We start from the raw sequence: 24,397 nt of genomic DNA, 5'->3' as shown, positions 1-24,397 counted from the left end.
TCCCACTCTTAATCTTAAATAGATCTGAAGGAAAACCTTGGTGTATGACTTTGGCTGTCGGCCCTGCGTAAAGCGCCATGATAGCGTGTATCAATTTATTCTCGAAACCGAATGCTCCAAGTGTGGCCCTTAGGTATGCCCAGTCGATCCTATCAAAAGCTTTTTCTGCATCTAGACTTAACACCATAATTTGTACTTTTTGTAAATTAGCTATTTCTAACAGATCAATGATTCGTCGGATATTGTCTCCCGCTTGTCTATCTTTAATAAAACCGACTTGATCTGGGTGTATCAGTCTAGGTAGGATCTGACTTAATCTATCGGCAATCAATTTAGCGTATATCTTTATGTCCGTGTTGATAAGCGAGATGGGTCTGTAACTTTTACAGTCTAATGGGTCTTTGCCAGGTTTGTGAATTATAGAGATTGACGCTTGGAGCATGTTTTCTGGGAATGGATCTCCTGTTAACACCGCGTTAAACATGGAGAGCAGGTGCGGGGCCAGAGATTCGCTATATTTTTTATAGTAAAGGCCTGTAAAGCCGTCTGGGCCTGGAGCCTTTGAGGGTTTTAGATTATCGATGACGCTAATAAGTTCCTCCATGGAAAAATCGCAGTTCAATCCCTCTCTATCTTCCCTCGTCAACCTTGGCAGAGTCGAGCTCGCGAGAAAGGAATCACGCGCTCGCTCTGTAGTCTTATTTTGTAATGTTTTATCCCCATTATATAATTTCTCGTAATATGCCTTAAATTCCTCGACAATTACGGTAGGGTTACCGGATATGGCCCCAGATGGTCTTCTGATGGCTTGTATGCTGTAATTAGGGGGTCTATTTCTCAATTTGTTTGCGAGCATAGTATCTGGCTTGTTTGCTTAATCAATAAATTTCCTCTTTGACCAATTCAGTGAAATATCAGCCTGGGAAGTCAAAAGTAAGTTAAGTTCAATTTTGGCATCTTTGATTGGTTTGAGTAAGCCCGGGTCGTTAGACTGTTTATGTGAGTCCGAGAGATTTTTTAATTTGGATTGTAAGAGCTTAATCTTGGCCTCTCGTTCTTTTTTCCGTCTTGAGGCGATACTGATTAGAACGCCCCTTAGCGTTGCCTTGTGGGCTTCCCATAGGGAGAGGCTGGAGTTGACAGATCCCTTGTTTAGGGTGAAAAACTGATCAATTTCCTCGCCTATTACCTGGGCTGTCTCAGGGTTTTTTAGTAGGGATTCATTTAGTTTCCAATTTGCTCTAGGTCTGTCTAGAATTAGCTGGGAGCACCTTAGCTCTATAGGCGCATGATCTGACCATGAAATATCATGGATCCCAGTATGGGAGATCTTCGGGACCAGTCTACTAGAAACAAAGAAGTAGTCGATTCTGCTATAGGAAGAATGAGGGTGCGAGTAAAAGGTATAATCTCTTTCATGGGGATGTTGTTCCCGCCATATATCTAGGAGACTGTTCTCTTTTAGGCCCGCTCGGAGTGTGCGAGTGGCGGTTTTTGTATTGCGAAGCTGTGAGCCCGATCTGTCGAGTTTGGGATTGAGGGTTGTATTAAAATCTCCTGCTACTATTAGTGGACCTTTGGCCACTTTGCTCAGTTTATTAAATACTAAGGTGAAGAATTTAGGCTCAATATCCCCCGGTGCATATATGGATGCTATTGTAAGAGTCTGTCCATTTATTGTGCCGATTAAAATTATGTATCTACCCTCTGTGTCTCTGATTATTTTATCTGCTTTAAATGGGCATTTATTGTGGAATATGATTGCTACACCCTTTGTCTTTTTTGTGGATGATGAGAGGTAGAATTGGTGGAATCTTTTGTCTAAGAATTTTGGGGCGCTAGTCGAGCTAAAATGAGTCTCCTGTAAGAGAACAATATCTGCTTGTTTACGTTGATAGTCGGCAAAAGCAATGCGACGTTTCCCTGGGCTGTTTTGTCCTTTTACGTTATGTGATAGGATTATCAGGCCCATTCTGATATCTCTGTCTGAACTATCCTAACCATAGCTTTGAGTGTGAGGAGTTGGTGTTTGTGCTTTACCTTCTCTTCAACCCACCGATTTGGAGACGAACGGCTGGGGTGTCCTTTGGAGTATTGTGAGTCTCGTGGCCAACTGGGATAGGGAGGGGTAGGGAAAGAAAACACAAGGTAAAACACAAAGTACAATAACTTGGGAGATCCTTTTGGGATCAAAGTCCCCGTCGGATCTCTAGCCTTTGGGTGAAAGTTTGCAGCCCATACGCCCATGTCTGGCGCAAGGGTGACCGGGTAGGACCAGTCTTTTTCACCACAAAGGACTTTATTGAGTGTCCTGTTTCGACCCAGGACCTTCTCTTTCGGCAACATAACGAGGGCCGGGGATGGGAGCCGGCCTCCCTTGACTTTGCTTATTTTGAAAACGTTAATTAACACTCGTGGAACATTCACAGAGATATAACAAAATCACTATTAATATCTCATCAGATGGATAAGATTATTTTGGAACCAACATGGTTAACTTTACTAACATAACTAAGGCTATACATATGGCAGTATGTGTCGATATAATAGGTATATCTCTTGTGGTAGACTGTCTTGGTCAGGTCTGACTATCCAGGTTACGTGGTTAGATCCAGGTGTCCTGGTATCTGTTTGGCAATTACAACTCATTAATACCCCGTAGCCTTATATTAAGAATTAGAGTTAGCAAAGGAATTGGGGTCAGGGGCTCCCCCTCCCCTATGTGTCATCCCTCAGTAATTATGTATCTTTATAAATTTGAATACGGGACATAGAACTGTATTGTCCTTAATCCCTTCCGTGTAATACCCTGACATAATGGGAGTCTATATATAACTGCTACATTCACATTGTAGTCCTGAGTTGGTAGGTCTGTATCCCTTTGCAATAGTTTATTTTCTAAGTGTCTATATCGCTATGTAGGGGTAACTGTCCTACAGAGTCCAGGTCTGCAACGCAGCTTTTCGGCGATCTACCAGCGGACTCTCGGTTGTTAGATGAGTGGATGAGGGGGTGGTGTTGTGCTTCCTCCTCGTTATGCTGTCTGTCAGATCTCCTGCCTCCGGGGGTAAGTCTGAACGCCGTATTTCTGGTATCTGTAGGTTCGGCTGGGTGTACCAAGATGGCCGCCACGTCTGGATGTCGGGTTGAAGAGACCAACTTTATTCCACCATTTTGTGAACAAACGGACAGTCTACCGGTATTGCCCTTTTAAGCCTTAATTGATCCTAAATTGGTATCAATTGTGTGTCTTTTCTTGGGATTTTCGCGCCGAAGTCGTCACTTTGCTCCAGCTCGGCTCAGGAGAGGACGTGGATGCAGCAGCTCCCTCCAGGTCAGTGCGTTCGTTCCGTAGGCCCAATTTTTTCAGAAATTGGCCCTTTTCTTCAATCGAGCGCAGGGTAATGGCTGCACCATTCCTGAGGACCATAAGACCAAAGGGGAAAATCCAACGATAACGTACCCCCTTGTCTCTTAGCATCCTGGTTATGGGCAGTAGGGTCCTTCGCTTCGCCAAGGTAATGGGGGCCAGGTCCTGGAATATTAACATTTTAATTCCTTCAAATTCCACTGTGCCCGCTGCTCTGGCGATTTGGCAAACCGCTTCTTTTATTTTAAAGTAATGAAGTCGGGTAATAATGTCTCTTGGGGGATCATTAGGCTGCGGCTTAGACCTCAGGGCTCTATGGCACCTGTCCAAGTGTAGTTCTGCTTCAGGTTTGTCCGGGAAGAGGCTGGTCAGCCATTTTGTGACAAACTCCTCGTGGTCTGCAATCTCCTCAGGGACCCCTCGTATCCTTATATTGTTACGGCGGTCTCTGTTCTCAGCATCTTCTTGCCTACTGGCTAGCTCGTTTATTTGTTCCTGAAGATTGGCCGAGGTTTTATCTTGTCTGCGAACAGCTTTTATTGTGGAATCTAATTTCGTCTCCATTTCGTCTGTTCTGGCGCCAATGTTGTTGATATCGCGTCTTAGATCCGCAAGTTCATTATGCATATACGTTTTCATTTCGTTGCAGAATTCTCGCATCACTCTGCGGGTGATCGATTCTGTGTCTTTTGGGGCCGTGCAGACCTCCGGTGCCTGATCTTCTTCGGAGTCTGAGCCTGTGGGTGGCATCGGGGATCCCGTTCCATCTTTGCGGGCCGCATCGGGCTTATTGAAGTATTTGGTGAGTACCGTGGATGTACGGCCTGATTTCGGTTTAGCTGGCATTGCGAGTGCTTCCCCTGCTGCAATCCCTGTATTTTGCGTGGTTCTGAGTGATATTTATGTGTTTGAGTGTTTAATTAGTCGTCGAGGGGTGCGGAGCTCACACTCTAGGCTTCCATGCACCTAGTCCTCGCGCATGCGCCCCCCCAAATCCGGTATTTTTAAGAGAATCTCATTTAACTTCCAATTCGCTCGAGGTCTGTCTAGAGGTATTAAAGTGCACCGCAGCTCTATAGATGCGTGGTCAAACCATGAAATATCATGGATCTCTGTGCGAGTGACCCCTGGGACCAGTCTATTGGACACAAGGAAGTAATCTATTCTGCTGTATGTGTTGTGGGGGTGCGAGTAGAAAGTATATTCCTTCACTCCCTGATGTTGCTCCCGCCAAATGTCTAGTAGTTGACAGTCTTTTAACCCTTTCGTTATTGTTAGTAGGTCCTGTCTGTGGGCTTTGTTAATAGCAGTGCATCTGTCTAAGTCAGTGTTCAACGCCCTGTTTAAGTCTCCTGCTAATATAATATTCCCTTTAGCTACTTTTTGTAATTTGCTTTAGAATCTATTGAAGAAGTCTGCGGCATTTTCACACTGAGCATAGATTGCTGCTAGTGTTATCTGGTGGACATGTATAGTGCCTGTTACTATAATGTATCTGCCCTACTTGTCCATATGTGTTTTATCAGTTAGGAAAGGTATCCTATTGTGTATTAAGATGGCCACGCCTCGCTTCTTGACCTGTGTGGAGGACAGGAAACAGCCTAAAATCCTTGTCAAAGTACTTGGGAAAATTATTGTGTGAAAAGTGTCTCTCTTGCAGAAATAGGATTTCTGCGCCCTTCCGCTTGAAATCCTTAAAGGCAGCCCTCCTTTTTGTTGGGCTGTTAAATCCCTTTACGTTGTGTGAAATAAATACTATGTCCTTACTCATTGTTGAACTTATGACTTTTTTCCTGCCGTGTTCTGCAGTTTTTCTGAGGTGATTGTCTGCTCTTGGAACGGCTACCTGCAACTGTATCCCTCTTCTGTCTGCGTCCATACTTGCCTTAACTACCTAAGGAAACAGAGGGGGGGAGGGGGGACACACACAAGGGAAAACCTGGGGGTACACAAACACAAAACAAGCATTTGCAAAACATTGCATAACAAAAAATAACAGTTCTCGGCGGCTGTCCACTCCTCCTCTGGCACCAAGTCCATTGCATTCGGGCTCACTCCATCCGCGTTGTACCTTCACTCCCATCTTGGAGTGTGCGGATTTCTCTCCCTTCGTCTCTGCCCAAAGGACTTCGCTGGTGAGCTGAAGAGCTCTTCTCTCCACTCCCAGCCTTTGGCCCATACGAACTTTCGAGCTGGCCTCCCCCCATAGCTCCTGCCCCGCTCTCCTAATGTCTTTAAACTTAAAACCATCGAACCTTTGCTCTAATAAACTGAATTCCTACCCGTGTCCTCTCTTTGTGCCACTTCCTTTGTGTCCTGTTGTCCGACCCTTCCTCCCTGATCTTGCATGCTTCTTCCCCCTCCACGCTAACCAACGCCCTACCCTTCGTGTCTGCAGCTAAGGCTTCTCTTAATCCTCCTCCTCTCCCTTCTTTCCACTTTTTGCGTTTCTACTATGCACTCTTCTCCTTTTCCTTCTCCCCTAGTCTGTGCTCTCTCCACCATAAGTCGTCCTGAACTCCCCCTTCATCAACTCTTCTATTCCTCTCCTCTCTGACTTCCTTCCTATCATACCGTACCTTCCCTCAACCTGGTCTTATCCATGCTTCCGTCATCTCACGCTTCTTGTTATCTCATTCCTCCCCTGCCTCTTTCGCTGGTCTCATTGTCTCCTTTCATCACTTCCTTAACTCTTTGTCCTGTGTGTCCACCCATTTTTCCATTGTCCCCTCCTACCTGCTAATCCTTTCCCCTTCCCTTCTTTCCACTTGCCTATATACCCTTTTCCGCCTCCTCTACCTACTTACCCCTTTTGATTGGTATAATCCCTGATCCTGTCTACCCGACTGCTCTCTATCCCTCTTTATCATTTCCGCTACCCTGCCCCCCTGTCTGCGCTCTCTCCGGCGCTATTAGGCCGCCTCTGGTGTCCTTTGCCTGCCGCGCTGCTCTGTTGACGTCATCTGTGTGGCCTTTCCGCTTTTGCCACCTCCAAGATGACGTCGGTTGCATCGTCTCTATAGTATGACGTCCTTCCGGTCCGCCGCCATCTTGGATCGCCCTTCGAGTCATGGTGGAGGTCTGTGTCCACGCTCCCGCTTCCTGCCAACCTGTACCTTCCGGCTTCTGCGTTTCATCTTGAATCCAGGGATACTCCATTACCGCCGCTATCTTCTCAGTTCGGCCATGCTTTCAAAGAAAGGTAAGGGGAGTTATTAGTACTGGAAAATGCCTTTAGTTCCTTTTCTGGCAGGTCGTGGCAACTAGGTTATTGCTGAGTCTCTTGCTTCATCTTAGTTACTTGTGGCATTTAGTGTGGAATACCTGGAACCGCTGAAACTTTATCGTAACTTTAAACCAAGGAAACTTGATAATAATGCCTTAACTTGGAACTATGATGCTTTACTTTCAGAATATAGTTAGCTCTTGACCCTTTGTGTTTTGGGCGACCTGGGGTTTTGTACCCATATGGGATCTGGAGGTGTCTCCTCGGGACCTAGTAGGAGCTTCCCCTAGCCCTAGGGTCCCTCCTCGGGCTCCCTCATTGTGACCGCGCGTCGAGTCACCATTAGGCCAAAGGGAAAAGTCCATCTGTACCGGACTCCCTTGTCTCTTAAGATTTTGGTGACTGGCAGTAGGCCACGTCTCCTCACCAGCGTGGTGGGTGCCAGGTCTTGAAAGATCAGTAACCTGGCTCCTTCAAAGTCCACCGCCGGTAGTGGTCTCATTTTTTGCAGTATCGCTTCTTTCGACCAGTAGTGGTGCATTCGCACAACACTGTCCCTAGGTTGCTCCGACTGGAGAGGCTTAGCTCTTAGGGCCCTGTGGCATCTGTCCATTGTAAGATGCTCTTTTGGTGTGTCAGGCAGCATGCTCTCTATCCATCGGGAGATATATTCTTCAGTCCACTGATTCAGGGACTCCCCTGATCCGAACATTGTTGCGTCTGTCCCGATTTTTGGCGTCCTCCTTCCTTTCTCGCAGTTCATTTACTTGTACTTGTATGTCCGCTGACTTTCTATCTTGTCTTTTATTGCTTTAATGGACTGATCCACTTTTGTCTCAAGGACTCCTGTTCTCTCTCCTAGCTCTGTCACTTCTTTTTTTAATTCTTTTACTTCTGCTTGTAGCAGAGTCCGCAAGTCTTTATATAGCCTTGTAAAACCGCATTGCCGTACAGGCATCTGCGCTTGGCTGTCCTGATCTTCTTCCTCATCGTCCAGCTCTGTCTCAGATCCAGCATTTGAACCGGGCGCCATTTCTGCTCCCGCTACCCTCAGCCTGGCTCTCCTGAAGTATTCCGGCAGCCCCTTCTTCTTAGGTGCTTTCGCTCCTCTCCGAGACATCCTGCGTGTTTGCGGTCTGTATTAGGGTGTTTTGTGCGTTTGGCTTTTCGTTTTTAATGGTTTTAATTCAATGTAGTTATCGAGTTTTTTTTTTTTTAAGTTTAGGGTGGGTTTTACTTTTCTTTTATCTAAATTAAATCTCCCTTACCCTGTCCACCAACTCTTCAATAGCGAAAGTATGTAATCAATTGTAACCTTTGGATTTGAATTAATTTAAGGTATCATACAGTCTGCAAGATACCCAGCCAGTATAGAACAGTCAGGTTTATATGAAGTGATATTGTACAAAAGAAAAATCAAGGTGCTAAATTGTGAAAAGTAACTATATACGATACTTTATAAATTGTGAATATTCTGCAGCCCATTCTCACACCACCAGAAATCCAGAAGGAAAGGGGAAAACACCTTGGTGCAATGAATATATATCTGATGATGATTAGAAATACTGATTGGTGTACCAAGTTTCCCACAGAATAAGCAGCGATCATTTTTTCTTCTTCAATTTATTAAAAATGAACACAATAGAATAGATACCTATAGGGAATCTTACATATAAACAATAACTGTGTCTTGACTGAGCTCAATAAATCCGCATATACATATATATATATTATAAATAACATGCATTAAGGAAACACATCCATTGAATGGGCTTTAGCAGAATTAATAGAATAACCATTATGGTATTGCTATTTATTTGCAGCCCATATCCAAGTGGCCCATTATAAGTGGCATGACTACTGAACAACTGAAGTTTAAAAGGAAGGAACTCTTACCCTAATGGATCTTATCCTTCTTCTCTCCTCAGGTAAAAACCATCTCTAAATCATCATTGAAGCCTTTGCTGTGTGTATTATATAGTATATGCAAGTGATCCAATGCTAGGCAAAAACCATCTCTAAATCATCATTGAAGCCTTTGCTGTGTGTATTATATAGTATATGCAAGTGATCCAATGCTAGGTAAAAAAACATCTCTAAATCATCATTGAAGACTTTGCTGTGTGTATTATATAGTATATGCAAGTGATCCAATGCTAGGTAAAAAAACATATTTGAATGCTGTTTTCTGTCTACCCCTAATCAAATTAAATGTTGCCACCTAGGCAGGGAACACCCTGTGTAGAAAACCATTTGTTTGAATGTGCCTCAGATGTGCTAATTAAGCAGACAGAACAACACTGTCAGGTGACTTTTTAGGCCTATATAAACCCAGTCAGAACAGCTAGTCTGCTTGCAGCCCATATCCAAGTGGCCCAATATAAGTGGCATGACTACTGAACAACTTAAGTTTAAAAGGAAGTGGCCCATTATAAGTGGCATGACTACTGAACAACTGAAGTTTAAAAGGAAGTGGCCCATTATAAGTGGCATGACTACTGAACAACTGAAGTTTAAAAGGAAGTGGCCCATTATAAGTGGCATGACTACTGAACAACTGAAGTTTAAAAGGAAGTTCAAAAGAAGTGAGGAAGAAGTGGACACCCCACCTGGCCCTGATTCCTGCATTTGAACTACGCTGGAGAGGATATCATCTATACCAGACTGCATCATTACTGCTGTGATGCTGCCTTTACCATTTATATTTGCTGTGACTTCACTTCTTCTCAAATGATGCACTTCTTTTTACCAGCCTCAGTATGTCTCTAATTCCATTCATAAATCTACATCTCTCCTTCCTTCACCACTTCTCTGTTCACATGAACTCCTTTCTTACCTGCGTCCTCTGACACCACACAGCTATATCCCCTGCACTAAAAAACACCCCTACAAATCATCCTCACACATCCTCTTTCTATCCATGCTTCTCCTCCTTGCTTCTGGGGATATCTCTCCCAATCCTGGTTCCTGTCTTATTCCTACATGCGCTCGTCCTCGCCTGCCAACTGCAACCTCTACTCCTTCTGGTGTCAACCCCTCCAACCTCATACCCATCCCCTGCCACCCTCCCTCCTCTCTCCCTTTCTCCTGTGCCCTTTGGAATGCTCGCTCCCTCTCTAACAAGTTCCTCTCTGTACATGACTTCTTTCTCTCTCACTCCCTGCTTCTCTTTGCTGTAACTGAGACCTGGCTCACTCAGTCTGACTCTGCTCTGGAAGCTGCCCTCTCCTACGGTGGCCTTTCCTTCTCCCACACTCCGCGCACTGATGGCAGGGGTGGAGGCGTGGGGCTCCTGCTCTCCTCTCTCTGTCGTTACCGAACCCTTCCTATTCCTCCCTCTCTTGCTTTTCCCTACTTTGAGGCTCACACTGTCCAGATTTTCTCTCCTCTCCCTGTTCATGTGGCGGTCATCTATCGCCCACCTACCTCTACTCATCCCCCTTCTGCCTTTTTCTCTCACATTGAATCCTGGCTCTCTTTCTTCCTCTCCTCAGACTCCCCTGTTCTTCTCCTTGAGGACTTCAATTGCCACATTGATGACCCCTCTCTCCCTTGGGCTTCCCGCTTTCTTTCTCTAACCTCTTCTTTTGGCCTTCAACAGTGGACTGCAGCCAGCACCCACAAGGATGGCCACTACTTAGACCTGGTTTTCACTAAGAACTTCTCTCTCTCCGATTTCTCCATTTCCCCTTTTCCTCTCTCTGACCATCACCTCATCTAATTCTCTCTATCTCGCTTCTCCCCTTCTCCACCTCCATCTATAGCCCGGTTCTGCAGAAACCTGCACTCTATTCACTTACCTGACTTCGAGTCCACTTTACGCTCCTCCCTCTCCTCTCTCAGCTCTGCTACAGACCCCGACAACCTGGTCAGGAACTACAACTCTGTCTTGTCCTCCTCTCTTGATCTACATGCCCCACTTTCTCTCTGCCGCACCCGCCCTTCTAACCCTAGACCCTGGGTAAATTCCCACACAGGCATGCTGCGTTCCTCCACTCGTTCCTCTGAACGCCTCTGGAGGAAGTCTCACACTCTCGCAGACTTCCTTCACTACAAATTTATGCTATCCTGTTTCAACTCTGCCCTCTCGCAAGCTAAACAAGCCTACTTTTCTGCACTAATCAACATGCACAAGTCTAACCCACGCCGACTGTTCTCTGTCTTTGATACTCTACTCAAACCACCCTCAGCTGCCTCTCCTTCCTCCATCTCCGCTCAGGACTTTGCTGACTATTTTAAGGAAAAGGTGGAATCCATACGTCAGAACATCCCGTTTCTTCTTCCCATCCTACACCTCTTCCTAACTCTCCTCCTGCCTTCCTTGACTCTTTTTCCACTGTCTCAGAGGAGGATGTGTCGCTGTTGATCGCCACTTCTCCCTCTACCACTTGCCCTCTTGACCCCATTCCCTCCCATCTCCTAAAACCTCTTGCTCCTACTATAATCCCTACGCTCACACACACATTTTTAACTCCTCCCTCTGCTCTGGAACCTTTCCATCCTCCTTCAAACATGCAACAGTCATACCATTACTCAAAAACAGCAAGCTTGACCCTACCGGTCTTTCTAACTATCGACCTGTCTCCCTCCTGCCTTTTGCCTCTAAACTCCTTGAACGTCTTGTATTCTCTTGCTTGCTCCATTTTCTCAACACCTATTCTCTCCTAGACCCTCTACAATCTGGCTTCCGCACTGCTCACTCCACGGAAACAGCCCTCACTAAAATAACTGACGACCTCCATGCTGCCAAAGACAGAGGTCATTACACTCTGCTCATATTACTCGACCTCTCTGCAGTATTTGACACCGTGGACCACCCTCTTCTCCTTCACATTCTCCATACTCTTGGTATTCGGAACAAAGCTCTATCCTGGATCTCATCCTACCTCTCCCATCGTACTTTCAGTGTCTCTTCTGCTAACACCTCCTCCTCCTCTATTGATATCTGTGTGGGGGTACCCCAGGGCTCTGTCCTGGGACCTCTTCTCTTTTCTCTGTACACACTCTCTCTAGGTGACCTAATAACATCTTTTGGGTTTAAATATCACCGCTATGCTGACGACACACAAATATACTTTTCAACACCTGACCTTACACCTGCTATACAGACCAAAGTTTCTGAATGTCTCTCTGCTATATCATCCTGGATGGCCCTCCGTCGCCTTAAACTCAACATGGCTAAAACAGAGCTCCTCATACTTCCTCCCAAACCTGGCCCTACTACCTCCTTCCACATTACTGTTGGAACTACGATCATCCACCCAGTAGCCCAAGCACGCTGCCTAGGGGTCACACTCGACTCCTCTCTCACATTCGCCCCTCACATTCAAAACATTTCTAAAACTTGTCGCTTTTTCCTCCGCAATATAACAAAGATACGCCCTTTCCTCTGTTGCTCGACTGCTAAAACTCTGACTCAGGCCCTCATTCTCTCCCGTCTTGATTACTGTAACTTACTGCTGTCCGGCCTTCCTGCCTCTCACCTGTCTCCCCTACAATCTATCCTAAATGCTGCTGCCAGAATCACTCTACTCTTTCCTAGATCTGTCTCAGCATCTCCCCTCCTGAAATCCCTCTCCTGGCTTCCAATCAAATCCCGCATCTCACACTCCATTCTTCTCCTCACTTTTAAAGCTTTACACTCTTCTGCCCCTCCTTACATCTCAGCCCTAATTTCTCGCTATGCACCATCCCGACTCTTGCGTTCTGCTCAAGGATGTCTTCTTTCTACCCCCTTTTTATCTAAAGCCCTCTCCCGCCTTAAACCTTTTTCACTGACTGCCCCACACCTCTGGAATGCCCTTCCCCTCAGTACCCGACTAGCACCCTCTCTATCCACCTTTAAGACCCACTTGCTTAAAGAAGCATACGAATAGCACTGTGAACATTCTGAACACATGATACATAAAGCTTGGCCCCCTGCAGACGCACTTACCAGAACTCCCTCCTACTGTCTCTGTACGTTCTCCCTACCTACCAATTAGATTGTAAGCTCCTCGGGGCAGGGACTCCTCTTCCTTAATGTTATGTTTGTCTAAAGCACTTATTCCCATGATCTGTTATTTATATTATCTGTTATTTATTCGATTACCACATGTATTACTACTGCGAAGCGCTATGTACATTAATGGCGCTATATAAATAAAGACATGCAATACAATACAATACAAGGGTGAACCCGGAGGAAGCCAAAGACTGGTGAAACGCGTAGGGTGGGATGCCTGTCACTTGCAAGCACTCATAGCGCATCACCCATACACATCCCTCACCTGTCTTTTGGCGCCAAACCGGAGCGGTGAGAAAAAACGTTTGCCGTGTTTGCTATGCCTGGCGGGGACGCTGAGGAGGACCGGAGCAGAGTCTGATGCAGAGACTACATTGGAGTAAAGCTGGAGGAGAAAACAAAGTCTGAACAAAGATCACTACCCAACTGCCGTGGATCTTGGAGTTCAACAGTGCCAGAAGAGGTAACTAATACAATACCGGCCGAACATTGTGGCAAGATCCACGTGTAGGTGCAACATGCAGACCTCTAGCACAACCGAGCAGGGAGAGGTGACGGCGTGTACAAGATCTAAGGTCCGTGAGTAAGGCCTCGTTCGGGGTGCCAGCTTTGGAGGGGTGGCGTGCTTACGTCCGCAACAATGTATTTAAAGTTAATTGCGGTTGTCAGGGTAGCAGCTGCCCTGTCGCCGAAGTACGGAGTTGATGCTTGCTACAGTTTCAATAAACAACTCAAGTTGTTTTTTTGAAGCTGCAGCAGCGTCACTGGTACTTCGGCAGCCAATGAAATCATTCTTGAAAATGATTTCAACAGTGCAACACTGATCCCTAAGCTGCTGTCTGTCGCCCCGCCTCCTGAAAGCTTGAAAAGGTCTGCTGGGGATGATGTGCACACATCGCCCAGCAGACTGCTGCGCGCACACGCGGACGCGCGCCCTCCACCTCCTGTCTCTGGCACCCTGAACTCGGCCTAAGACTGTATTATTTATGTTCCCAGCACAAACATTGAGGGGCATATTGAGTGTCATTAAATAAGAACTTTCATCTATGGGCGATTAAAGGTAGTCCAGTTCAACAAGACAACTACACCTAGATACACCTAAGTGAAGAAACCCCAGCAGTTAAAAACTAACCGCATCTCAGCTCCAAGAAGACTGTTCATTATAAACTCCAGGCTGCAACACACATCATACAGCGTGCAACTATACCCTGCAAGTTTTATATATTAGACTTCCTCAAAGAAAGAGGGGATCAGATGTTACAAAACTTTTAACTGGGATACAGCACAAATATCCATATCCCTGAAGATTATGACATTAGCAACTTAAATAACCTAGCAATACCATAGTGGTTATTCTATTAATTCTGCTAAAGTCCACACAGTGGATGTGTTTCCTTGATGCATTAAAATATATACATATATATATATACATATATATATATATATATATATATATATATATGTATGTATGTATATGCGGATTCATTGAGCTCAGTCAAGACACAGGTATTGTTTATATGTAAGATTCCCTTAGGCGATCTATTCTATTGTATTCATTTTTTTCCCTTTATTGGTATCTTGCAAGGTACATACAGGTAGAAACAACAGTCACAGTTGGGCAGATGGTTATGAGTCATAGGCACATGACTGCAAAGTACATTGAGACACTCAATAAACCCTTTTTTGTAGAAAAAGATGGGGAGAGACAGGGGACGGGTGGATAGATGGGAACGACACGGGGATGAAGAGGGGGGGGGGGGAGAGAGGGATGGGTCTCTTGGCCCCTCTAGTCCATGGGGTGTCATAGCTGGATCAGGGCTTGTAGTAGAGATGGAGCGCCTGAGCCCGGCCAGGGTTCTCAGGTTTTGTAGAAATGGTGCATTCTCTGTTTCAGCATGGCTGTGAGCCTCTCCATGTTCATGACCATGTCTATCCTATTTATTACTGTTCTTCTGGAGGGGGCCTTCATTTGTTTCCAGGCCGCCGCGACACAGCATCTAGTGGCCGTTAGGATCGCCGAAATCAATCTGGCCAATGGGGCAGGGAGGTCTTCAATTGGTTTTCCCAGCACGTACGTCAGAGGGGTATCTCCAGTCCTAGGGTTTCAATCAAGAGTCTCTAGATCCTGGTCCAGAACCTCTGGATCCTGGTCCAGAACCTCTGGATCTCTGGGCATAACCACAAAATATGGGTCATGTCCCCCCTTTGACCACATCCTCTCCAGCACAAGTCTGTTGTGCCTGGGAAGATCTGGCTCAGTCTACTCGGGGTTAGGTACCACTGGAATAGGATTTTATATATATTTTCTTTTGTGATAGAACAAATTGATGTTTTGGAAGCTGCTTCCCAGACATCCTCCCAATCTTCCAGATCAATTTGTATGTTTAAGTCGGTGCTCCATTTTTGCATATACGTATGCGAGGGGGGGGAGGCATCTATTGTTCTATAGATTTCGGAGATTAATCCTCTCTGATATTACCCTTCTAGGCAGAAGGTTTCAAATCTGGTCTGTGCTGGGAATTTAGGGTTTGGGGATAATGCTCGCAGGAAGTGCCTTATCTGTAGATATTTGAAAATGGGGAGGCGAATTAATTTTTGAGCTCTTGGAAGGACAGTACCTCATCACCTTCCAGCAGATCCGCAACCATTCTGATGTTTAGGTCCAGAAATTGACCAAATTTGTTACGGGCGCATCCGGGTGGGAAATCCGGGTTCCCGAAGATGGGGGTGAGTTGTGAGGGTGATGAAGCTAGGCCATGTTTCCCTTTAGTTTTAGTCCATGTAGACCACGTGCATCTCATCGCCCCGAGCTCAAATCTCTGGGGTCTCCTTTCTTTGTGTGTCTGAGACCATAATAAAATCGGGAGGGGGGTGGGGGCCGCATGGTGGGACTATCGCCAACCAGCAGTTTGAGGTCGGGGAGTTATTCCAGACCATCGTCTGCCTCAGCTGGGCCGCCTGTTAATATCTGACCACATCTGGGGCCCCGAAACCCCCTCTCGTCTTAGAGGCTAGCAGCACTGATCTCGGCACCCTTGGTCTGCGCTGTTTCCATATAACACGGAGGATATGAGACTGTATGTTCCGTAGTTCTAATAGCGGAACTGTGACTGGGAGAGTTTGAAAGTAATAGAGTAAGCGGGGGAGGATGTTCATTTTAGCGGACACTATTCTACCAAACCAGGAGATCTGGTGGGTGTGCCATGCCTCCAGGTCTCTTTTGATCTGGCGGAACAGAGGGGGGTAATTAGCTTGATACAAGCTCTCTATGAGTTAGCTATTTTTATTCCTAGATATTTTATATGGGAATTATTCCATTTATATTTATAGTTGGATTGTAATAGTTTCCATACAGGGTCTGGTAGGGAAATGTTGAGTGCTTCAGATTTGTCCATATTTATTTTATAGTCGGACACCAGACTGAATTGGTCTAATAGTTTCTGTAGGTTGGGGAGGGAGATATGGGGGTCAGCCAGGGTCAGAATGACGTCATCGGCGAAAAGGGAGATTTTGTATTCATTATCTGCGATTGGGATGCTTTTTTGCTGGGTTCGGCCCAGATCCGGGCAGCCAATGGTTCTATTGAGATGGCAAATAGTAGTGGGGATAGAGGGCAACCCTGTCTGGTTCCATTTTTGATTGCGATTGGGTTTGAGTGTCCGCCCGGGAGTTTTAGGTAAGCGGTGGGGTTATTATAAAGGGCTCGCACCCCCTCTAGAAATGGGCCTGAGAAGCCAAATCTAAGCATGGTTTGGTCGAGAAAGGACCATTTGATTCGGTCAAATGCCTTTTCGGCATCAAGGCTTAGGATCATGGCTTGGGTCTTGTTGAGGTGGACGTGGTCTATAATATCAATAATTTTGCGGGTGTTGTCAGAGGCCTGTCTTCCTGACCCAAAGCCCACTTGGTCTACATGAATTAGTCTGGGGAGAATCGGGTTCAGTCTGTTTGCTAAGATCTTACTGAAAAGCTTGAGGTCTGTATTGAGTAGGGAGATCGGTCTATAATTACCGCATTGTAGCGGGTCCCTTCCCTCCTTATGGATGATGGCAAGGTTGGCGGCCGAAATTGTACCTGGGATTGGCTCACCTCCTAGGAAGGAATTGAACATGTCCAATAGGTAAGGGGAAACCCGTCTGGGCCTGGTGTCTTAGCTATTTTGAGGGAGCTTATGGCTTGGGTCAATTCCTCCTGTGATATTTTTTGGTTAAGGAACTCGAGCTCTTCAGCTGATAGGGATGGGAGGTTGCATTGGGTTACATATTCTGCGGCTATTTTGGCACTGTCCTGCTCCTGGCCAGGGGGATGGAGGTTGTAAAGTTCTTCATAGAATTTAGCAATTTCCTGCGCTATTTCTTTTTCGTTGTAGGATAGTTGCCCATTCTTGGTGCGGATTTTTGTGATCTGGCCTTTGGCCTTTACGCCTCTAAATTTTGAGGCCAGGAGTTTGTCTGCCTTGTTGCCCCTGTCGTAGAACCTTTGGTTAGTCCATTTCAACGCCCTCTCTACCTCGTCAAGCTGCAATAGTTTAAGTTCTGCTCTTGTTTTATCTAGGGTTCTGAACGCTCTCTTAGATGGGGTCTGCTTATGTTGGTGTTCAAGGGCCAGGATCTAGTCTGTGAGCTCTTTTTGTGCTTTGAGTTTCATTTTTTTCTTATGGGAGGCTAGCAAGATATGGTCTCCTCTGATAGTAGCTTTATGTGCTTCCCAGAGCATTGCTGCTGTTGAGACAGAACTGCTATTTATTTGGAAAAAGTTTAGTTTCTGTTTGATTGACTTAACTACCTGAGGGTCGTTAAGGAGTGAGTCGTTCAATTTCCACTTATGTGCAGAGCTTTTGACGAAGGGCAGAGAGAGGGTTAGTTCGACAGGGGAGTGGTCTGACCATGTTATTGGACTTATGTTGGAGTGGGAGGATGCCTGGAGAACATTATTGATGCCTAGAAAATAGTCAATCCGCGAGTAAGACTGATGAGGAGCTGAGAAGAACGTGTAGTCCCTCTGTCCCACGTGCGGGGCCCTCCAGATGTCAGAAAGGGAGTAGTTTCATAAAATCTCACGAATTGTTTGGGCCTTTTTCTGTGCCTGGGCGGTGTGGGGTGTCGTGGGAGGGTGGATTTGTCCTAGTCTGGGGAGAGGACCATGTTGACATCTCCAACCAACAGTAGCGAGGAGAGCATGGATTGGTCTAGTGAACCAAGCAGGTTCTGGAGAAATTGGATTTGATTGTCATTAGGGGCAAATATATTCAGTATAGAGATGGGGGATCCCGATAGGGTTCCTTGTAATAGCAAGTATCTTCCCTCAGGGTCTTTTATTATCTTTGTTGGGGCGAAGGGGATGTTATTTTTAATCAGTATGGCTACTCCTCGTTTCTTGTTTGGGGAGGATGCAAAGAACGCTTGGGGGAAAGCGTGCTTGAATGTGTTAGGTGGATCTGGGGTATTAAAGTGAGTTTCCTGGATACATATGTCACCTTTGGTTTTTTTAAGTTCTTGGAGTGCCAGTTTGCGTTTTGTAACTGAATTGAGGCCCTTAACATTCAGGGAGATGATTTTAATTGACGACATTAGGTGGGGTTACAACTCCTAGGGTTAAAAACCCCGGGCCCCGTGTGATTCCCATATCGGGGGTGGATGGGTCCTCCAAGCGAGGGGGCATGGAGACCTCGTGTAGTCTTTGTAAGGCCCTCTGGGGGTGGACGGGGCCAGAGAGGGGAGGGGGAAAGGGGGGGGAAGCTGGAGGGGGGGTGGACACACGAGGGAGAGGAGGAATGCGGGCTGTCCGGGAGCCCAAAAGAATTTCCTTTTCCCTGTCAAGGGAAGGGGGTGTGAACCCCTGGAGAGCTTTCCGGGTCGCCAAACATGGGGCGATACCAGGATTCGAGGTCCAACACCCTCGTAGTTTGAGGCTGGGGGGGGGGGCCCTGCAAATAGCAGGGTGGTGGGGGGGTAGTAACGCCAGTCTGTAAACAGTTCAGAGCGGCAACTTTGGGGAACTATGAACTCTGATGGGGGTGGGGAAGAAGGGGGGGGGGTGGCGCACTGGTGCCTTTTGTCTTTGGCCAACTAGGGACATAGCAGCACTTTCAGGGGCCGCTAGGGAGTGGGGGGAAGAGGGGAAGGGGGGAACTAACAGTGAGAGTCAACAATGTCATAGGCATATACAAAGTTTAGGCGGAGCTCCTAGAGCGCATTTGAATTGAGCAACAGGTCTGTTAGTGCTCAGGCACTATGTTTACATGAAATCATGAGAAATCAACATTGTAGGTACATAAATGAATCAGATAAACTGTTTCTTGCTTTGACATGTAGGTGGGGGGGGGGGAGCGGGTGGGAGAGAGGGAGGGGGGAACTGGGGGGGGGGGGGGACAGGAGGAGGGGGGCAGCATTTTCAGAGATGTATACAAGATTTAAGCAATACACTTATGGCACATTTGAAATGAGCATCTGGTCTGTTAACCCTTGGGTTCTGTGTTTTCATTGAGCCATATAACGTCGCCAGTGTAGATATAAACGCAGGGCAAGTAGACCCTTCTTCCCTCAGACATGGAGGGTCCCTAAGGGGAGCATCGGGGGGGGGGGGTCTGTTGCTGGGCTGGGAGGGTTGGGGAGCAGGAGAACTGAGAGGATGGGTCGATGTTACAGGGATATATACATTATTAGCGTGACATATGGCGAGCGCCCTTGAGATAAGAGTCAGGCCAGTGAGTCTGCAGACTCCATGTTCTTCTTAACCCATACCCTTCAGACTCTTATAGGAATTACATAGTTCACGTGAGCCGTTCCTCACTCTGACATAAGGGGGTTCCGGGGGGGACACCTGTTGCATGAGGGGGGGGGGAGAAGGGGTAGGTATTACCAGAGTTATACTCAGTATTTGGGGGGGATACAGGGGAAGCACCTTTGAGTTAAGTTTCATATCTGCGAGTCCTCAGACTAAGTTTTCACTAAACCCACCGGAACTGACATTGCATATGCATACATAGATCAATACTACCGTACCTCGCTTTTTGTCATAAGGGGAACCTGGGGGGGCCCGTTGCTGGGTTGGGGAAGGGGGTGGGAGAAGTGGGGGGGGAAGGGAGATTCGGGGGAGGTGGGTCACAGTAGTAAGGGGCCTATACCGGGAGGTAAGTGTGATTATACATGGGAGAATGCATTGGGGGGTATGGGGGGAGGGGGTGGGTGAGGGCCGGGAAGCTGGGTTCTGTTTAGGCCAAGCGGAAAGGGCACAGACATAAATGGCAAGATCAAGTCCAGCACGATTCGGGTATGTTCATCGACGTTTTAGCAGGGGGTATCGGGGGGTATAGTTGGGAGGGGGTGGGGGTATGGGTGGGGATCAAGACGCTTATATACAACCTGGCTTCCGTGGTTCAGGAAGGAGGGGGATGCGGGGTAGTTGTCCCTGGTAGGAGTAGCGCTTCAGGCCTGGGCTGGGCTCGGACGAGGCGACAGTACTGCTGTAGTTAGTCCCGGTTCCACTTTCCAAAAAAAAGGACGGGAACTGGGCATCTGGGGTCTTGAAGCGGGACTCGCGGCAGGAAGGAGTCTGGAGACGACCGGTTGGATGCCTCCGACAGGATGGTTGCCGGCGGTGGACGGAGGGGCCCTCTTCACGAAGCCGGATCCGGGCGGGTGAGTAGTAGGGCTTTTTGGGAGGGAGGAAGGGTGGAGGGGGGGGGGGGTTAAGGGTAGTGGGAGGAGAGGGTGGTGGGGAAGGAAGGGTGGAGGGGGGCGGGAGTGTGGGGCAGCTCGCAGTGGACCGCTGGACGTTCTGGAATCATCTGCTGCTGGGCGGTCTTGGAGAGCCTGGGGATGCGGAGGGTCCGCGGCGGCCATCTTTGGTGTGCCCCAGGACTTGTTTGGAGCTTTCCCTGCTGGAAGTTGCGAGGCAGGCTGGATCCAGTTGCTGTTCCTGGGGAGTCCGTGATGCAGGAAGGTTGAGGGCTAGTGGGTGCCAGTGCAGGTAGGTAACCTTGGGGTGCGCGACAGGTCTTCATCCGACTGGGGATGCAGGATCTTCCGAGGGGGTAGTCAGCTCAGTCAGCGTAGTTTCTGGCTGGTTAGCCTTTCAGACGCTTGGGAAGTGTCCGGGGACTCCGAGCCTGCCACGGAACGGGGGGGGGGGGGGGGAGGGGGCTGTTGTTGCTCTGTGGTGGGGGGATCCCCAGGGCTTTGAGAAAATCCCTCGCGTCCTCCGGGGCAGAGATTGTGTAGTGACGCCCGTTGCGGAGCACCACCAGTTTGAAGCCCCAGCGATACTTGACTCCCTGGTGGCGGAGATAGGTGGTAAGTGGCTTCATATCTCGTCTCTTGAGCACTGTGGTCCTGGAGAGATCATTGAATAACTGAATGTCTGTGTTATCTATCTGTATGTTGCGCAGACCCCTGGCTTCCATAATGCGTTCCTTGGTGGAGTACGCGTGGAGTCTCACCATTACATCTCTGTGGCGGTTGGGGTCTGTCGGCTTTGGGCCCAGGGCCCGGTGAGCTCTGTCCATGAGGAGTTCATGTTCAGTGAGGCCTGGCACCAGCTGCAGGAATATCTTGCAGAGGAAAACTTGAAGGTCCTCGTGGGAGACAGCCTCTGGTATGCTTCTGAGGCGGATGTTCTGTCTCCTTTCTCGGTTCTCGAGGTCTTCAAGCGCGTCACGCAACTCTCGGATTACATCGCCGCATCTGGAGACCTCGTCGTGGGTCTCAGTCTGGGAGTTGATGGCTCCTTCGATTTTGGCCTCCAGCTCGTCCGTTCTGCCGGAGAGGGCTCCGAGATCGGCTCAGATTTTCTGCAGGGCCTTCTCCGTGTCCTCTTGCACCCCTCTCCTCATCTTGAGGATCAGGAAGTCAAAGAATTATTTACTAAGAACGGGAGGGTCAGAGTCAAACTGCTCCTGGAGCTCGTTAAGCGCTGCGTGCTCCGGCTCTTCGGCGCCATTTTGAGATCCTGGGCTCAGCTCTGTCTGGTGCGGTGCCGGGGTAAAGAACTTTGTGACAGTTCTGGTTTTTTTTAGCTTTCGTCGCCATCTCCCCAGTGCTGGGTGCAGTTATAGGGATTGAATTCAGATGGTTTGACGTGGGGTGGGTTGCTTATTCTGGTCTATTTCTTCAGAGGGTGTCGGGAGCTCTTCTCCTAGTCAGCCATCCGTGGTGACGTCACCGCAAGTCTTTTCTGTATTCATTTCTAATAAATTAAATTTTATTTTAACACTGCTTATTCTGTGGGAACTTGGTACACCAATCAGTACTTCTAATCATCATCCGATATATATTCATGCGCCAAGGTGTCTTCCCCTTTCCTTCTATGAAGTGATATGTGAAATGTTTACCAAACCCATCATGATTCCCAGCTGTGGCACGGTAATAAAGGGTTTATTCAATTTACCTGTAACATTAGCCAATTACAGACATTATAAAATATGTATATATTTATTTTTTTGAAAGCATAGTTTTCAGAGCAAAATAAAAAGTATTGAATTTTTTTTTATTATGTACAGTGATTTTAGTATTGTACAGTATTGGAAGTGGATTTACAATCCCATCTCTGCCAGGAGAGTCCGCTGAAGGACAAATAAAAGGCTGTTTTGCAATTAATTGCAAGCGGTTAGTATAGAACAGCGATTTCCAACAGGGGCTTCACAAATCCCTAGGAGTGTCTCCAAAAACATCTGTAATTGCAAATCCCAGGCACTATAGTGAGCTCGTGTGGGGACTGTACACTTCATAAAACCCCAAACTGTACCGAACCATGGGTAACATAGCCGTCAATTACACAAGATTTCAAAGTCTCCCTACAATGTTTTTCATTCACAGCTGCAAGGCATTGTGGGACATGAATTTGGAAGTGGCAGCAGTGATAGATAGCTATACCACCCATGTAGTCTGCACACACCGAGGTGCAGTTTGGGGCCTTAAGCGTGTGTTCCCAGCACGAGCTCAGGACACTATACTGCCTGGGATTGGTCAAACTGTTTCACTAATCTTATTTCCTTCTCGGACTATTGCTAATTAGAAGTTCCCAGAACAAATATTTTCTAGCTGGGGGTGCACAATGTAAAAAAAGAAAAAGTTGGGAACCACTGCTTTAAAAACACAAGTTAACTATTGAAGAAAGTTTGCATTTTGGCAAGTCATTATAAAAGGTGTGGGTGTTGCAGATGACAACATATTGTAGCGCTACAGTATGTAGAATGTTCTCATGCGGCAGAATCCACTGATTTTGGCATAAAGCTTTAACAACGGATTAGAGCAGTGGTGTACAGTCCATGCAAATATTTGGTAATAGCACATACAGGGGCATAGGAGAGAAGAGGTTGATGCATAGACTAAGATCTGAGGTAGCCAGGGGCAGATCTCCAAGCCAGGGCATTGATCCCTGCTTTTTACACCAGATATTCTAAGCATTCAAACCACAATTCGTTTTCTAGGGACAATTCACAGGCCCTGCAGCAGTGGTGCCGACGCCTGTAGCAGCAAAGGGTTTAACAGAAACACATTGTTTAAAAAAAGCATTAAAAAAAAATATTATTATTATTATTTACAAGCAGGCTTTGCTGTGTTAAAGTGAATGCTGCTTCTGATTAACAAACATTAATCGTGTGACACTTTTTAAGACAGTGTACATATACAACTTCATTTATTTGAACAAGTGTCAAGCTGCCCAAGTGTAAAGAGCGAAAAACGTCCTTTAACTAAACAAAACTGGCACTTTGGGTGTGTTCATTCAACATGACAAAATATCACAGTGTTGACAAATATCTTTAATAACAGTCGGTTGAGCCATATTGTGTATCGGAGTTAAAACTAAACTTTGCTTCAGCAATACAAAAACTAAGGATGGTTTCTAAGCAAATGAAATTTGACTGGTATGGCAGCTTAATTATAAAACGAAAGCCACGTAACGGCTAAGGATTTTAATTTGCATGGCTCTTCTGTGTCTAATAAAAATTTATTCAGCGTAGAATATATCTTTTTACATTGCAAGCATACCGTTTAAACCAGCTTAATGCTTTTCCTTGAATTAATTTTTCCAATCTTTCTCTGGGTGATAAATCTCTAAAAACAAAAAACTAATGGACAGCATCTTAGCAAATAGTCTGTGGTAACATAAGGATATAAATGTTCCCCATATCTACACACACATCAGCACATTATCTTCAAGTAATGGCATTCTGAAATGACACTAGAATCGACACTCCACAGTCTGACGTTCAACCCTTTTGCTAGCAGACAGCATGCAGCAAAGGGGTTAAATACACATATTGAGTCACCACATGACAGCACAGGGTGGTTATTCATTCAACGGAGATACTGTAGGCTATTGCGCAGCAACTCCCATTGACTTCAACAGGAGTTTCTGTGCGATAGCACCCCGATCAGCACCATCAGTTAAATGAGTCGGTCACAACAGCTTGCAGTGGTACTTCTGGTGACCCTGAACAGCAGCTGCCTGTTCTGATTTGTATACAACTTCCAGACCAAACAAACAAGTCAAAAGGACCGGAAAAACAGTATGAACTGGCCGTGAGAATGACCGTTTACAGGGAAGAGTGGTGGTAGAAAGTGCCAGCTTATGTTAGGGAATATTGGATCATTAATGATTAACCTCTTCACTGGCTGAAGGACCACTCAATGCAATCCTTTGCAAACCCTTCTGAATTCAAATGGAGTACAAAAGAGTGTATGGTGCACAGCCAAAATGAGTGGGTAAAGTTGAAAAATAAAACATAATTTTCCTTTATTAGGTCTGCATAAAACAAAAGACTGTTATGCCTCCGTTTATTAATGGAGACCTA

The sequence above is a fragment of the Ascaphus truei genome, chromosome 5 (genome assembly GCF_040206685.1).
Source record: "Ascaphus truei isolate aAscTru1 chromosome 5, aAscTru1.hap1, whole genome shotgun sequence".
In the NCBI taxonomy this organism is placed as follows: Eukaryota; Metazoa; Chordata; class Amphibia; order Anura; family Ascaphidae; genus Ascaphus; species Ascaphus truei.
This window is presented reverse-complemented; position numbering follows the sequence as displayed.